Source organism: Diceros bicornis, chromosome 1, assembly GCF_020826845.1.
Source record: "Diceros bicornis minor isolate mBicDic1 chromosome 1, mDicBic1.mat.cur, whole genome shotgun sequence".
Taxonomy (NCBI): Eukaryota; Metazoa; Chordata; class Mammalia; order Perissodactyla; family Rhinocerotidae; genus Diceros; species Diceros bicornis.
Window position 1 is genome coordinate 30,434,392 of NC_080740.1, and position 19,322 is coordinate 30,453,713.

Below are 19,322 nucleotides of genomic sequence, written 5' to 3' on the forward strand. Positions count from 1 at the left end.
GAGATGTCAGCCTTATTATCCATTACACATCAATGTGTACATTGGCATTCAGTACGGAAATTCCATATGCGTGTAGTCCATCTCATAAATTTTGGTGTCATGCTTTACAATTAATAAATATTTACTACCACCATTGTCTACTTCAGATGCTGAGGAGCATATTTAAGGCTCCTCGAGAGACATAAATATTTCATGTTAAGCATTCTATGTGACAAGTACAAAATATAACAACAAAATTCAACGGGTGGAGCGCATTTCACATAATCAATCATGTCCAAAGACAAGTGTTACAAATAAAATGGATGAGCTCAACATTTCTGGGTCAAAAATAATTGCCATAGTGCACTTATAGATTTGATAACAGTGAAGTGAGTAGAAACATTAGGTATGAAGTGTATTTTAAATAAATACAATAAAATATATGAAGATTGGTGGTCTAGTGGTTAAGATTTGGCTCTCTCACCACTGTGGCCTGGGTTCGTTTCCCGGTCAGGGAAACACACCACCCATCTGTCAGTTGTCATACTGTGGTGGCTACACGTTGCTGTGATGCTGAAAGCTATGCCACTGGTAATTCAAATACCAGCAGGGTCAGCCATGGTGGACAGGTTTCAGTGGAGCTTCCAGACTAAGACAGGCTAGGAAGAAGGACCTGGCCACCCACTTCAGGAAAAGTTAACCATGAAAACCCTATGAGTAGCAGTGAAGCATGTCTGATATAGCGTCAGAAGGTGAGAGGATGGTGCAAAAAGACCAGGCAGGGTTCTGCTCTGCTGTACACAAGGTCACTAGGAGTCGGAATTGACTCCACAGCACTAACAAAAGTATGAAGGTAAATTTATTAAATTATCATAATATGTATATCGAGAATACTTTTTTAAAGAGCAGACTCAATCAAAATATTATCTGAATAGCTATAAGTATAAGCATACATTCATAAACTCCCTACTGGTAAATAAAAACCCCAAGTTGGCAGATTTCTTGATGGATTTGTCAGAAGGGACTATGCTGCAATAACAAATAACCCCAAAATCTCAGTAGTTTAAGAGACAGAGATTGGGTTGGTGGTTACCAGAGGGGAGGGGGGAAGGGAAGAGGGCGAAAGGGATAATTCGGCACGTGTGTGGTGACGGGTTGTAATTAGTATTTGGGTGGTGAACATGATGTAATCTATGCAGAAATAGAAGTATAATGATGTACACCTGAAATTTATACAATGTTGTAGACAAATGTTACTGCAATAAACAAAAAATTCAAAAAAAAAAAAAGACAACAAAAGCTTATTCTTCATCCATGTAAAGTCCATTTGAGTCTAGGCCACTTCCCAGGGCGTCTGTCCACCACGAATTGACTCAGGTATCCAGGATGCTTTAATCCTGTGATTCTGATATCTCAGCTCATGATGTCCACAACCACCATAGGCAAGGAAAGGAAGATGCTAGCTAATCACTAAAGGGCTTTTAATTTCATTAACCTGGTAGTGGCACACATCATTTTAATACACATTTTGTTGGCCAGAGTTAATTACATGGTCCCACCTAACTGCAAGATATTGGAAAGTGTAATTGTTTTGTGTCCCCAGGGACAAGTGACAACCACACTTGATTTTTTAAATGCTAAAACTCTTCACAATTAGCATGATAACATATTACAAATCCATCACAGATTAAGCAAAATAGACTCCCTATCTAAAAAACATATTCTGTATAATCATGGCAAATTATCATTCAAGAGTTTACAGAATACAGATGGCAAGAAATAGTCCTAACATCTAATTTGATGTATGATAGAATTTAGTTGGCAGATGTGAGAATTACTCTTCGAAAGAACATTTGGTCAGCATCAAATTGTAACCAAATAGGCAGGCTTTTACTTTGTGGCACAATTAAATCAATCTTCCAACAAAATTTTTTAACATCACTCACTGAGACTAAGAGGAAATTACCAGTAAGATGTAGAAAGATGATCAAGAAAAAAGATCTTTTAGCTCAGAGACGAAGCTCAAACTGTCATCTAATTACTCTAAGATACTAAAGATTAGGCATATGTGTATTTTCAACATTATTCTCTCTCTCTCTTTTTCTTTTGTTTAATAGTCAGGTAGTTGATTTTAGAATACCAGGGAGTTGGAGTGAGGAAAGGAGTGAAAACCAATAAGGATGGTTATGACATTGGCTACAGCAAAGGGTGACTTGGCATTCAATGCCGCTAAAACTTTCTGAGGAGCCTTATAAAATGTACCTCAGTACTATCCACCCATGGGACAAATGAAGGAAGCATTTATCCATCTGTTGGTTGCTATCTCCCATTGATAAGTCTCCCATGGAGTGTGATAGATCTCCCATGGAGTGTGAACTCACCCACATTTCCAAGTAGTACATTCAGGAGGATCAAGCAATTTCTGCAGGCTTCCCAGCTGGCTTCTTAGACTGTGCCTTCAGAGAAACCCTAGGGCAGAAAGTGAAAGGTGCAGGGGATGCAAACAAGGCAAGGTGTACAAGCTGTACAAAGCTTCTCGAAGAAGGCACAGAACAACGCAGCGTGGCAGAAATACTGGGTAAGGACAAGAGGCTACCATGTTGGTGCCAGAGCTCTTCAGAGGCTCGGTACTCTCCAGTGGTTAAGGCGGACGTAGTGAAAGTGAATTTTCATTATGTAGTTACTCTATCAATATTTCTTTTTCTTCTTCAGGTGGATCAAGTTGAGCCTGCAGTATATCCTACATATATCCAGAATTGTGTAACTGTAATCTAATAAGGCGTTAACTAAAATGCTACTTTAAGAAAATAAATGCCAATTACAAGAAATGTCTATAATATACAGTAATTTTGAATTATTTTCTTAGCCAATGGGAACTTTTGTTCCACTAAGTTAGTAAACTTCCTTTCTCTAAAAATAATATTAACTAAGCCATGAAAATTGGTTTATTCTCCCATATAAATACTTTATTTATTTATTTATTTATTTATTTATTTATTTATTTATTTATTTATTTAATTATTTTTCTGAGGAAGATCAGCCCTGAGCTAACATCCATGCTAATCCTCCTCTTTTTGCTGAGGAAGACTGGCTCTGAGCTAACATCTATTGCCAATCCTCCTCCTTTTTTTCCCCAAAGCTCCAGTAGATAGTTGCATGTCATAGTTGCACATCCTTCTAGTTGCTGTATGTGGGACGTGGCCTCGGCATGGCTGGAGAAGCGGTGCATCCATCCGCGCCCGGGATCCGAACCCCGGTCGCCAGTAGCAGAGCGTGCGCACTTAACCGCTAAGCCACTGGGCTGGCCCCTCCCATATAAATACTTTAAGGAGAGTCTCAAAGCAAAAAATAGGGGTTTGGCGATTCACCTAAGGGAAATTCATGTTTTTCCTTTTCTTTTTTTTTTAATTTTTTTTTAAATCTTTTGACCCCCTGCACCCATTTCTCCCACCCCCCACCTCCTGCCTCTGGCAACAACCAGTTTGTTCTGTGTATCCGTGAGCTTGGGTTTTGTTTGTTCGTTTGTTTTTTAGATTCCACATGTAAGAGAGGTTGCATGGTGTTTGTCTTTCTGTGTCTGACTTATTTCACATAATGCCCTTGAGGTCCATCCATGTTGTTGCAAATGGCAAGATTTCATTCTTTTCTATGGCTGAATAATATCCTATATATATATACCACATCTTTTTTATCTATTGATGAACACTTAGATTGTTTCCATATCTCAGCTAATGTAAATAATGCTGCAATGAACATGGGGGTGCATATATCTTTTCAAGTTAATGTTTTCATTTCCTTTGGATAAATATCAGGAAGTGGAATTGCTGGATCATATGATAGTTCTATTTATAATTTTTTGAGAAACCTCCATACTGTTTTCCATAGTGACTGCACCAATTTACATTCCCACCAACAGTGCACAAGAGTTCCTTTTCTCCACATCTTCCCCCACACTTGTTACTTCTTGTCTTTTTGATAATACCATTCTAACAGAGGTGAGGCGTTACCTAATTGTAGTTTGATTAGCATTTCCCTAATGATTAATGATGTTGAGCATATTTTCATGTGGGCCATCTGTACATCTTCTTTGGAAAAATGTCTATTTAGATCTGCCCATTTTTTAATCAGATTATTTGTTTTTTGCTATTGAGTTGAATGAGTTCTTTATATATTTTGGATATTAACCCCTTATCAGATACATGATTTGCAAATATTTTCTTCCATTCAGTAGGTTGCTTTTTTATTTTGTTGACAGTTTCCTTTGCTGTGCAGAAACTTTTTAGTTTGACGTAGTCTCACTTGTTTACTTTTGTTTTTGTTGCTTTTACTTGTGGTGTCAGATTCAAAAAGTTATTGTTAAGACCTATGTCACGGAGCTTACCACCTATGTTCTCTTCTAGGAGTTTTATGGTTTCAGGTCTTATGCTCAAGTCTTTAATCGATTTTGAGTTAATTTTTGTGTATGGCGTAAGATAGCGGTCCAGTTTTATTCTTTTGCATGTTGCTGTCCAGTTTTCCTAACACCATCTCATTACTCTAGGATACTAAAGATTAGGCATATCTCTATTTTCAATATTATTCTCTCTTTTTAAAATGTTATTCTCTCTTCAAATATGCTCTTAAATTTTGAAAATTGGTAATAATTTGTCATTCTTTATCAGGAGAAATCCTAAGCAAATATTTAACATAACTTTTTTTGTGTGTGTGTAAGGAAGATTACCCCTGAGATAACACCTGTTGCCAATCCTCCTCTTTTTGCTGAGGAAGACTGGCACTGGGCTAACATCCATGCCCACCTTCCTCTACTTTACATGGGATGCTGCCACAGCATGGCTTGACAAGCAGTGTGTCAATGCACACCCGAGATCTGAACCTGTGAACCCTGGGTCACAGGAGAGGAGCACACACACTTAACCACTATGGCACCAGGCCGGCCCCATTAACATAACTTTTGAGCAGAATATTTAAATTGTGGAAATATATGTAGAAAATAATTCAAATATTTGTTTGACTTTTACATTTTAATCTGGACTATTGATTTTAATGAATTCCAAAATATACATACCATTTTAAGTATTTTCATTTAGGAACTGTTTTTAGGGCAGAGTAAAATGTTATTAAATTTGCAATTTTCCATTTTAAATGCATTATTATCTTTATAATTCTTTCAAAATACTGTCTTTTCTGGACATTTATACCAATTGAATTTATCTCATTCATGTTTTAATATTGATGGTATTAGTTACAACTTATTATGGCTTTCCTACCTTTTCTAACAATTATTTTCTGAGCTTTGCTTTATACTACATTTCCAGTGGACATATAATAATAAGCTGTGTTCTCTTAGACTTAGGTGGTTTGAATAATATTATGCAAAAGGAGATATTTACTGTATAAGAAAAAATTAAGACAAAAGCAATTATAATGGTTTTTAAACCCACATAATTGGTCAAATGAAGACAAAATATATAGAAAAACATACAAAAAACAAATGAAATAATATAAATACTAAAGTTTCATTGATAATACGTGTATGTATACATCCTATAGAGAATATACAACTTTTCAGTTATATGAAACAGTTTTTAAAATTTATGACTTGATCACAAAGAAAAAACTCAGTGAATCCAAAGAGTACAAAACATGTGACCACATTTTTATACTATATTGCAGTAAGCCCAGAAGTTAGTCACACAAATATAGGTGAACAATAAGAAAATAAAACTATAAAATCATTTACATAACTTAATTTATTTAGGCAACTAATTAGTAATATAATGAAGGTAATATATTCATAAGCTATTTGTAAATATAACAATTTTAACATCTATTTTAAAAGAGCATATTAAAATAAGAAATGGGAAAAAAACAATTAGGGAAGATTTTTAAAATTAGGAAATGTTAGTGTTCATGAATTTATGTTAATATATCTTATACTCTAATGGATTTTCTGACAAAATTAGAATTCCCATAATTATGTAAGAATTAGAAAATCAAATCAGACCAATTACAATAGAAGAAATAGAAAATCTAAGAAATAATTATCTCTAAAGGACTATCTTGATCCTTACAAATTTGCTGGTGAATTCACACAAATACTAACATTGAATAATTCTCACTCCTTATAATCTCTTTCAGAATATATAGTTGGATTAAATGTTACTCATTCCTCTTGATACTAAAAAAATGGAGAAAGGTAGCACAAAGAAAAATTATAGAATGAAAAATAGACCATATGTAAAATGCCAAATAAAACACCGCAAATGAATTCAATAATTTATTAAAAATTAATCTACTACAGCCAAATAGGGTTTTTCCCAAAAATACAAAAATATTTTTGTATAAATCATAACACAAATAGAGCCTAGATGAAAAACTATATGATCATGTCTAAAGATGCCCAAACAATATTTGATGAAACTTGACCACCAACCTAAGAGAGATTCTTAGTAAAATAGCCATAGATGAGCAATCCCTAAAAAATGCTATAGAGGGCCAGCCACTATGGCCTAGTGGTTAAAGTTTGGCATGCTTCGCTTTGGTGCCTGGGGTTTCTGGGCACAGAACCATACCACTGGTCTGTCAGTGGCCACGCTGTGGCAGTGGCTCACATAAAAAAATAAAATAAAAAGAGGAAGATAGGCAATAGATATTAGCTCAGAGCAAATATTCCACAGCAAAAAAAAAAAAAAAAGCTATAGAATCTCTGCCTTAAATAGACAAACAACTGCACATTAATGGACAAGCATTAGAGGCTTTACCAATAATTTTTTTTAAGTTTCGTAATAAGGATACCTGCTAGTTAACCTCTTTCTTTCCAACGCAATAAGACAAGAAACAGAAATAATACATTCAAATTTTGTAAAGTCAAAATTACTATTAGAAGATTGATGGTATATCTAGAAAACCTAAGAAAATATACTAAGATACGATTAGATTTAAAAAGCCAGTTTATTAAGGTAATGGACAGAAAAGCTAATATGACAAATCCAAAATATATCTAATAAAGTAACATAACAATTCACAAAATACAATTAAGATAAATTAAAAATAGAAATTACATAAAAATTTGTGACTAATGTAGAGAAGAGTATTAAATTTTGCTAAGAAATATAAAATCAGGTTTGACTACATAAAAGAAACAGAAACTCTTGAGAATAATGAGTGTAATGAATATGGTAATTTCCTCCAATTTAACATAATTCTAATTAACATCCTCATTAAATCAGTTTGAATTTGAAAAAACTACATTTTTAAAATGATTATGTAAAACATAAGAATTTTGAAAAAGAAAGTTATAAAGGGAAATAAGATCCAATTAGAGGCCGGTGAATTCATCCACATATCTCATAGAAAGAATGTTGTTAGAGCTTTTAATTAAAATGGGCCTGGCAAGAAGACTAAAAAATGTTGTAGGTCTCTTCTCAATTCATCCATTTTGTAGCAACTTGGTTTACTTCTGGGAAATGTTAGTTGCTTAAAAAGAAGCATTGACAAAATAGCATGCAGTGAGGAGAAACAAGTTCAGAATTTTATTAATGCCTACAGAGATTTTAAGAACCTGCCCACAGAAATGAATATTTAAAGCAAACATAAAAGACAGTTTTAAAATAAAAGAAATTGTATATTCCTTTACCAATGAAAGAAAATATTTTTTTGTCTAGAAATAAGATTCTTTTTAAAGACAATTGCTTAATGGTTTGTCATAAATTAAATATGATTTTAACTTTGATCTTAAATGTTACACAAACTTTTATGAAATGTCCATAATTTTAATTATTTTCCTTTATAAAGTCTGTCTGGGTGGATGTAAAGCATGGATGAGGAAAAAGTCATGAAGTTAATCCACTCAGAGGGAAACAGAGGATGGCGTGGATTTTGATACTCATTCTCCAGAGAACATACAGCATTATCATAAGCAGTAACCTCCTATACTTCTCCCATCATTCTGAGAAATGATTATTTCACAGACATGGATTCAAATTTATATTTAAGTTTATCAAATATATGATTGTATTTGAAAAAATAAAATAGTACTTAAAGGCTTGTGCCTACATAACTGAAGATCCCTGCTGTCTTCTCACAAACCCCAGTCCTTCTTAGGAGAGCAACCACTTTCAAATCTTACCCATTACTTCTGTGTAATGCTGAGATGAAGCTAATAAAATCTTCAAATATTTTGTGCTTTTTTGAATTTTATCTATTTCTTACTCTTACAATCTAATACTTTTTGTTTTATCTTTAGCTGCTATATTGTTTGTTTCATATATATTTACACCTATTATATCTTCTTCCTCTTTTGTTTTTGTTGTTGTTGTTGTTGTTGTTGTTTTGCTGAAGAAGATTCACCTTGAGCTAACATCTGTTCCCAACCTTCCTTCTCTTTTTTTATGTGAGCTGCCACCACAGCATGGCCACTGACAGATGAGCGGTGTCCTTGCACTCCTGGGAACTGAACTCAGGCCGCTGAAGTGGAGCATGCCGAACTTTAACCACCAGGCCATTGGGGCCGGCCCCTCATTTGTATTTTTTAATGTGTATATTGTCCCTCTTAATCGTCTTTAGTGCTTTTAATTGTAAACCCCACCTTGTTGAACAATAACTTTACCATTTTTATATATTCTTTTGGTTTTAGATACCTGGTATCTCTTTGTCTGTCCCTTTGTCCCCCCTCCCCATTTTTTTTTTTGGTGAGGAAGATTAGCCCTGAGCTAACATCAGATGCCAATCCTCCTCTTTTTTGCTGAGGAAGATTGGCCCTGAGCTAACATCTGTGCCCATCCTCCTCTATTTTATGTGGGACACCTTCCACAGCATGGCTTGATAAGTGGCGCATAGGCCCTCGCCTGGAATCTGAAGCCGTGAACCCTGGGCTGCCAAAGCGGAGCACGCGAACACAACCACCATGCCACCAGGCTGGCCCCTGTTTTCCCCTTTTTCTCCTTCTCCTCCTCCTCTCTATCATTATTATTATTTTTAAGTGTATTCCTTAAAAACAGCATATATCTGAGTTTTACTTTCTATTCTAATCTGTATCTGTCTTTTAATGGATATTTTCAATCTATTCACATTTAGTTTAATTAATGATATCTTTGATTTTATTTGTTCTACCTTACCCTGTTTATTAATTATTTTATATTTTACTTTCTTTTCTCCTTAGCCTATTTTTTCCCAGCTTTTTTATTGATTTCCACTCTAGGTTTCTCTCAATTGGAGATTTTGTATTTTTCCTTTCTGTAGTTATGATCCCTCTCATTACTTTCTTAAACACACATACACGAATCTATTATTATTTATTCTGTTATTATTACCAACTATTCCCTCACTAAAACCCACTGCCGCTCTCACCATGATGTTCTATTCCCATCTTCTTTGCTTTATTCCTTCTTCCCACAGAATCAAAACCTTCAGAATAGGGTTTATTCTCTTTTTTTTCCCATTTTTCCCCCCACGATGAGTGAGACCTTTGGAAACACTTTATTTCCTTCCTCCCCAGCCTCCTACTGGTAGGGTTTGCAGGGGTAGTTTGTAGTTAGAATTTCTCTCACAGAACGTCTCTTCTGTTTTAAACAACCTTATTTAGCACTTGTATTACATATTTCCAGGTGGTCTATCCTTAATCATTATATTTTTATCTCTGTATTCATATCTATATCTTTACATCACTATCCATTGTTCACTAATATTTCCCTTTCCGGGTTTCTGTTGATTTGCATTTTAGTTAGAATCTTTTCTCTGACCTCAGATGGTAAGGCAACTTTCACTGTTCACCCATGGGAACGTCTCCCTTCCATTCAGGCACATGACAGGATCCTCCCTTCCCTTTCCCTGCAGTTCAGCAGGATCATGACGCTGGTCTAGTCAGTGAGCTGTAAGCAGAAGTGGTGTGTGTCACTTGTTTCTGCTATGACAAACTCCAGAGCTCTCTGTCAAGGACATTAATTTGAGTCTCAGCAATGATCATATATACTGATTTGACTCATACTAATTTTTTAAAATCACAAATCATGTTTTTAAGTTCCGGAAAGTATTGCTTGTAGGGCATTTGGGTTTTCCCAAATGGCTACATTAATTCAGTCTCCAGATATCTCCTCAGGCATTCTATTTCACTGGGCTTGTATCTAGGTGTTTCAACCTGATTGTTCTCTCTCTGCTAGGCCTCTCGGGTGGTTGCCTTTCCTTCTCAGCTCAGTTGGGTTTAGATTTCATTGTTGTAATATCCTAAACGACAGGACTCCTATAGGTGTTGAAAGGTAAAATGTCATTCATGGACGCTCTCCCATATCAAAGCCACAGGCATCTATAAGAAACCGTCTGTTCTCTAGTCTCCCCACACTCAGCTTCATGGGTAGGGGAGCCTCAGCCCACTGACTCAACTCTCTCCCAGTTCTCTGGGAATCTGCCATACCTAGTACACTAACACAGCTCAACATCCAACTGCCCCTTGGGTCCACAATTGGCTTGAGCAAAGCCTTTCCTATGATCTGTTGCCCTCAGGGCCTCATCCCTCTTCTCCAACGCCACTGTCCATGTCACTATTTGGCTTAAAGAGAAGAGAATCCAACAACAGAACACTGCAAGACCTCAACAAAGCTAGAGACCTCATGCACAGAGACTTCATGCATATGGAGTTGCCAGATGGTCTCAGGAAGGCAAGTAGCTTGGAACTGGGGAGTAGGGAGAAAAGAGGGAGGGAAGGAGGAAGACAACTCCAGAATACCAATTTCAGAATTCTCTCCCACAATGGTTTTCAACTCTATTAGCTGTTTGGCTATTCATCACCATTTTGCTTCCCCACCCCTCCCAAAGCCCCAGTACAGAGTTGTGTATCCTAGTTGTACATCTTTCCAGCTCCTCTATGTGGGACGCCACCTCAGCAGGGCTTGATGAGCAGTGCGTAGGTCCGTGCCCAGGATCTGAACCAGCAAACCCCAGGCTGCTGAAGCAGAGTGCACAAACTTAACCACTAAGCCACTAGGCCGGCCTCCATCACCATTTTTCTAAGTAAAATACTTAAAATTTGCAGGTCTGTATCTATTTTTGGCAGAAACTATTGACTTCCTACTTTGGTAGTTGAAGCTTCGATTCTCTTATTGCACTGTCACCACTCCCAAATTCCTCTTCCCCAGCATTCCAATATGTAATATTATAATGTTTGGTTGAATCATTAGTCAATTTGTGTATAATTACACTCTTGTAAAGATTGTTTATTTACTGCCATGCCAAGCAGTTTATGTTTCCTTCTCAATACAACTCTTTTTCCTTAGAGCAAATTTCTGCTTTTTAAAATTTTCTTTGTGTTCTATGTGTCTATTGTTGATATTTGTCCAAATGATCCATCAAAGCTGTCAAATGCCTAGTAATAATTTTCCAAAATACCCAAATACTTCAGAAAACTTGAAGTTCTTCCACACAGCCCTCTAGCTACCTGCTCTAATGTGAAGGATTATTTCTTTCCGGGCCTGAAACACAGCTGTCACAGTGGAATTTCAATTCCTCATTCTCCTGTATTGGGTACACTTTTCCTGAAAGCATATCTTTTTGTGCATGTGTGGGTTTATTATTTATTTTTCTTAGGAACATTCTGTAGAACCTTTCTAAGGCAAATTACATGAGAGCTAAATTATTGAGTCCTTACACGTTTGAGATTATGTTTATTCTCATCTCACAGCTGATTGGCAGTTAACCTGACAAGATGAAAACCATCTTTTCTTAGAATTTAAAGGCATTGTTTCAAGGACTTCTAGGATATGGGTTAGCATTTAAAGATGAATGATATTTTGATTTCCTATCATTTATATTGTACCAGTTTCCCCCTCACACAACCTTTTGAATCTTTTAGAAATGCCTCTTTAATTCTAGCCTGCTGAAATTACATGATGATGTGCCTTAGAGTGAGTTTGTTTTTTGTTTTCTTCATTGTGCTGGACGTTCAGTAGAAACTCGATCTGAGGACTGATGTCTTTCAGATCTGAGGAATTTCTTGTATTATTTATTTGATACCATTTATTTTTATTCTTCACTATAACTCCTATCCTTTGCAAGTCTGTAAACTTTTTTTTCCCCACTTACCAGAATGTTAAATGGTCAATTCAGTGAATGTTAGAGGAGACTTAAGCTATAGAATTAATAACTTTGATTATGGGAAATGATTTATGTTAGAAATTCTGAGAAAATAATCAAAGCATAAAATTATCCATAAGATATGGATAAAACGTAAGATAATCGTACCAATGCTAATTAATTAACTTTAGAATTTAGAGCTTGAATAACATAAAATAAATATATTATGTATACATGGTATCATTATTAGGCCTTAAGGACACAGGAAATGGGAAGAATGATTAATAATAACAGATAGCTGTGACATATTAAGAAGTATATATTTGGTCTCTGCCCCAATTCCTGAAACAGTGCTCCTAAAACCCTTGCAATTTCCTTAGTGATGAAGGTGACAGTAGCATCTTATGTAGAGCTCCTAAATCCCTTGGAATTTCTTGGATGATAGAAGCATCTTTTGTTCTAATGAGGGAACTCTTGCTGGGCTCCTGGATGGGGGCTGGTAACCAGAAAGACCAAGCATGATTAGAAGCTTGGAACTTTCAGCTCCACTCCCAAGGGAGAGGGATTAGAGATTGGAGATTGATTATGCCTACATGATGAAGCCTCCACACACACAAAAAAGAAATCCCTAAACTATGGGGTGCAGAGAGCTTCCAAGTTGGTTAATGCTACGTATGCTGGGAAGGTAGTACACCCCAAATCCATGGGGACAGGAGCTCCTGAACACAGAACCCTCTAGACTTCGCCCTATGTGCTTCTTCATCTGACTGCTGATCTGTATCCCTCATTATATCTTTTATAATAAACCAGTAAAGGTAAATAAGTGTTTCTTTGAGTTCTTTGAGCCATTATAGCAAATCATCAAACCTGAGGAGGGGGTTATGGGAACTCTCAATTTATAGCTGATTGAACAGAATTATATGTGACAACCTTGGACTTCTGACTGGTGTCTGAAGTCCGGGGCAGTCATGTGGGAGTGAGCCCTTAACCTGTGGAGTCTGTGCTAACTCCAGGTATTTAGTGTCATAATTGAATCATAGGACACCAGTTGGTATTGAGAGAGCTGGAGAATTAGTTGGTGAGGAGAAAAAACCCACACATTTGGTGTCATAAGTGTTGTGAGTAGAGGAAAACAAAAGTTTCCCACTAGTAGCATTTAGGACATTTATTCTGTCCAGGTGCTATGCTAAGTTCCTTATATGTATCACTTATTTGAATCTATATAGCCATTCTAAAGATGAGAGCATTAGAGAAGAAAGAGTTTGGAGAACAGTTGCATGTGACACTGGGTAAGCAATGGAGCTGGGACTGTCACCTAGGTCTGATGGCATAAAAGGTCCATACCTCACACACTCCTGCCCCTCAGGTTTCTGTGTTTGCTGGCATTCAGTAGTTTCTGTCATCTGGGGTTAGCTTTATGAATAAAGTAATATTTCACATGTCACTACATGACAGAAAGACAGAAGCCTGGTGATATTTTAAGCTTGCTCTAGTCATGAAATATAGTGTAAAAAAGAGTACACTTTCGAAATGAGATGATTAAAGGAATTAATTTGAATAGCTTGGTGACTCTCCATCAGCCTAAACCTTCAGACAGGCAAGGTGAAGAACTATTTTTTTGCTCATACAGTTGATATTCCTTCTTCCCTTTCTTCTAATGCATTTTCTTGGAATGCATATCCTATGCATTATGGGGGATATAAAATGAATTGGATAATGAATTCTGCCCTCAGAGAACTTAAACGGCTATAAAGTATCAACTCTCATTATGAGGGTTCAGAGAAGGTGAAATGACTCCTGGCTGAGATTAGTTTGAGAAAGTGTGTAGAGCTGGGCATGGAGAAGAGTGGGCAACTCCTTCAGTGTAGCAGAAGCACACAGAGCATGAAGGAAGAGTAAAGGAAAATTGTGATTGAAAAGCGATTTGGGCTCAGAAGCCAGAAATCCTGGTCTGGAAAGCAAGGAATTTTTACCTCATTTTTTGAGTCAAGAGCGTACAGACTTTTTTGACTACATACCCTCTACCAGTTAAAAAAAAATAAATTAAAATAAAATCAGTAACAATAAAATTTTAGAAATTGGTAAAAAATAAAATAGTACTGTCTGTGTGTAGTATGTCTAATAGATGTTTACAGATATAGCTATAATTATCATTAGCTAATATCTAAGGCAAATATCCACTTAGAGTGAGGGTCATCACTAAAACTAGTAGATGTAAATCCATATTCCAAATAATCTTCTTGATTGTTTTAAAAAATACTTAGCAACTTCTCATTGTGTCGTGTTAGAACATACTTGTTTTTATCTTGTTACAAAGCAGACACAATGCCCATGAACAAAATGGAAAGCACCAAAATCACTATTGTGACCTATATTTGCACTATTTATGATTTCTTCAACCTGCAATTTCTTTTCAGGAGTATCTTAACTCCCTTAATTTGTGAAAGTTCATGTAGTTAAAATCAGATAATATAATCGATAACTCCACTAAGTCTGGCACAAATAAACTGCATTAATAACAATCTGCTGACATCAAAAACAAAAAAAGCAGGAGGCTCTATTGTCACCCTCTGTCCAATGTGTCGCTTTCACTCTTTCTTCAAGATAGCTCTCAAATTGTATATGATATACGGCATACCAGAAAATGGACAACATTTGTACACGAGTGTCAATCTATATGTTACATTATTAGTAAAAATTTGTTTCCTATTAGTAGATAAAAAAATATAATGAGAAGTTTTAATATTTCTCCCTGTGCCTCAATTTATCATCTTGAAAACATCTGTAGCACATGTTTCCCATTTGAAGAAGACTTCTATAGGCATAGACGAACCAATGAGGAGACTTGTACAGAACACACAGGTCGAGCTATGTTTGAACCAGAGTAAGCTGACAGCAGAGTGTGCAAAGAGCCTGAGCAAGAACACAGGAGTGATCCTGGGAAGTGACAGACTGCTGTTAAAGTCTAATTTAGAAATGTTGCATCCAAATCCAATGACGATTTTCTTGATGTATGAAGAGATTGCTCATAAATCTGTACCTTGCTATAACTAATATTTCTATTTATTCCAATTTTTCCCATTTAGATCAAAAACAATCCTCAGGTAGCAACAAAAACGTAACTGACAATTTTGAAAATAAGATAAATAACAATATAATATCAAATCAATTTTGTATCTGATGATGATTCTCACAGATGGGTGTTATGTGCAAAGTGATAAGTTCTCTTTTTTTTATTGAGGTATGATTGACATAGAACATTATATTAGTTTCCAGTATATAACATAATGATTTGACATTTGTATACACTGCAAAATGATCACCACAATAAGTCTAGTTGCCGTCTGTCACCATATGTAGTTACAAAACATTTTTGTCTTTTTCTTATGATGATGATGTTTAAGATTTACTGTCTTAGCAACTTTCAAATACAAGCATACCTCAGAGATACTGCAGGTTTGGTTCCAGACCACCGCAATAAAGTGAGTCACACGAATTTTTTGGTTTCCCAGTCCATATAAAAGTTATGTTTACACTAATTGTAGTATATTAAATGTGCAATAGCATTATTCTTAAAAAAATGTAAATTTCATAATTAAAAATACTTTATGGCTAAAAAATGCTGACCATCGTGTGAGCCTTCAGTGAGTCATAATCTTTGCTGGTGGAAGGTCTTGCTTTGATGTTGATGGCTGCTGACTGATCAAGGCGGTAGCAGCTGAAGGCTAGGTGGCTGTGGCAATTTCTTAAAATAAGACAACAATGAAGTTTCCTGCATCAATTGACTCTTCTTTTCGGGGACTCTGTGGCATGTGATGGTGTTTGATAGCATTTTACCCACAGTAGAACTTCTTTCAAAATTGGAGTGAATCCTCTCCAACTCTGCTACTGCTTTATCAACTAAGTGTATGTCGTATTCTAAATCCTTTGTGATTATTTCAACAATCTTCACAGCATCTTCACCAGGAGCAGATTCCATCTCAAGAAACCACTCTGTTTGATCATCGATAAGAAGCAACTTCTCATCTGTTAAAGTTATTCATGAGATTGCAGCAATTCAGTCACATCTTTAGGATCCACTTCTATTTCTAGGTCTCTTGCTATTTCCAGCACATCTTCAGTTACTTCCTCCACTGAAGTCTTGAACCCCTCAAAGTCATCCATGAGGGTTGGGACAACTTCTTCCAAACTTCTGCTAATGTCGATATTTGGACCTCTTTCTATGAATCATGCATTATCTTATGGCATCTAGAATGGTGAATCCTTTCCAGAAGGTTTTCAATTGACTTTGCCCAGATTCATCAGATGTATCACTATCTATGGCAGCTGCAGCCTTACAAAAATTATTTCTTAAATAATAAGACTTGAAGGTCGAAATTATTCCTTGATCCATGGGCTGCAGAATGGATGTTGTGTTAACAGGCATGAAAACAACATTAATCCCGTTGTACATCTCCATCAGAGCCCTTGGGTGACCAGGTGTGTTGTCAATGGCAGTAACATTTGGAAAGGAATCTTTTCTTCTGAGCAGTAGGTCTCAACAGTGGGCTTAAAATATTCAGCAAACCATGTTGTAAACAGATGTGCTTGTCATCCAGGCTTTGTTGTTCCATTTATAGAGCACCGGCCGAGTAGATTTTGTATTAATTCTTAAGGGCCCTAGGATTTTGGGAATGGTAAATGAGCATTGGCTTCAACTTCAAGTCACCAGCTGCATCATCCCCTAACAAGAGTCAGCCTGTTTTTTGAATCTTTGAAGCCAGGCATTGACTTCTCCTCTCTACCTATGAAAGTCCTAGATGGCATCTTCTTCCAATAGAAGGCAGTTTTGTCTACATTGAACATCTGGTGTTTAGTGTAACCACTTTCATTACTTGTCTTAGCTAGATCTTCTAGATAACTTGTTGCAGCTTCTACATCAGCACTTGCTGCTTCACCTTGCACATTTATGTTATGGAGATGGCTTCTTTACTTAAACCTCATGAACCAACCTCTGCTAGCTTCAAACTGTTCTTCTGCAGCTTCCTCACCTCTCTCTGTCTTCATAGAATTGAAGAGAGTCAGGGACCTTGTTCTGGATTAGGCTTTGGCTTAAGGGAATGTTGTGGCTGGTTTGATCTTCTATCCAGACCAATAAAACTTTTTCCATATCAGCAATAAGGCTATTTCACTTTCTTATTCGTGTGTTCACTGGAGTAACACTTTTAATTTCCTTCAAGAACTTTCCCTTTCACAATGTGGCTAACTGTTTGGCTCAAGCGGCTTAGCTTTCAGCCTATCTCGGCTTTTGACATGCCTTCCTCACTGAGCATAATCATTTCTAGCTTTTGATTTAAAGTGAGAGATGTGTGACTCTTCCTTTCACTTGGACACTTAGAGACCATTGTCGGGTGATTAATTTGTCTAATTTCAGTATTGTTGCATCTCAGGAAATAGGGAGGCCTGAGGAGACGGAGAGAGACAGCCAGTCAGTGGAGCAGTCAGAACACACACAACATTTATCAATTAAGTACACCGCCTTATATGGGCTCGGTTTGTGGTGTCCCAAAACAATTAGAATAGCAACATTAAAGATCACTGATCACAGATCACCATAACAAATATAATAATAATGAACAATTTTGAAATATTGTGAGAATTACCAAAATGCGACACAGAGACATAAAGTGAACAAATGCTGTTGGAAAAATTGTGCCTATAGACTTGCTTGACACAGTGTTGCCACCAACTTCAATTTTGAAAAAATGCGATATCCACAAAACACACTAAAGCAAAGTGCAATAAACCAAAGTATGCCTGTATGCCATACAGTATTATTAACTATAGTCACCATGCTGTACATTACATCCCATAACTTACCTATTTTGTAATTGGAAGTTTGTAGCTTTTGACCCCCTTCATCCGTTTTGCCCAGCCCCCAGCCCCCACCTCTCTGGCAACCACCAATCTGTTCTCTGTATCTGGTTTGTTTTGTTTTTTAGATTCCACGTATAATAAGATTACACAGTATTTGTCTTTCTTTGTCTGATGTATTTCACTTAGCATAATGCCCTCAAGGTCCACTCATGTTGTCTTAAATGGCAAGATTCCTTTTTTTTTTTTTTTTTATGGCTGAGGTGTATTCTATCGTATATCTACACCACGGATATCTTCTTTATCCATTCATCCATCCATGGACACTTAGGTCGTTTCCATATCTTGGCTATTGTAAATAATGCTGCAATGAACATGGGGCACAAGTTCTTAATTAAACTATTTTTTTTATCTAAATACTAAGTTCAGTTATTTCCAATTGCAGTAATCTGTGTGTTGTCAAAATATAACATTAAAAGAAATTACAGTCTTTTAAAAATCGTAATTTTAAAGTGTCTCAATCTCTTATAATAAAATTGAGATCATTTGAATTACAATGAACAGAATAATTGACAAAATGTAACTTAAAGCACTAGTTCCTAAACGTTAGTATGCATCAGAATTACCAAGAGGGCGATCTCACCCCCAGTGTTTCTGATTCAGTAATCTCTAGCAGGGCCTAAGAATTCCCTTTTCTAACAAATTTTTCAGTAACACAGACACTGCTCATCCGGGGACCACACTTTGAGAAGCACTGGCTTAAGTTTACAAAAATTCTGGAGGTAGATATTTTCAGTGTTGGCTAAGTCAGCAACAAAATGGCTTCATCCACATCCCATGTGCTTTCCAGCTTTCCTCTTCTCCATTTTCATGGCTTTTCCTTCATTGTCACAAGATGTCTGATGTAGCTCCATGCGTCATGTGTTCATACGACCATATCCAAAAGCAAGAAATGTGGAATAGTTTCTCTTCTCTTTGTTGTCAAAGAAAACCTTTCCTCAAAGCCTCCAATAGGCCTTTCTCTTCAGCTCCTGTTAGGCAAGATTTGACAAATGTTATTGCCTAGGTTTGAGGGAAACTGAGAAGGGAGTGTCTGGCATTTGGGACCTTATATTTAAAGTCTGATTTTCTCAGCCTTAAAGGCAGAGAGGTGGGTAGGAGCAGTTACCTTCCACAAGGTTACTACAGCCTTGCCTACCCAAGTCTCCTTCATATTCACCCCTATGGAATATTCAACTGTACAAAAAATAAGATTGAGGTTTAAGGTAGTCTGTGTTGTTAGCCCATGCCCTAAGAATTCTCATTATGAATATCATTTTCCTAGAAAAACCATAGGATACACTCACAGTAGGAAAAAAATAGAAGTCTCAGTCTAATTAAATAAATACTAATTCTGTAAATTAACCTCAAGCCTATGGAATAAAGCA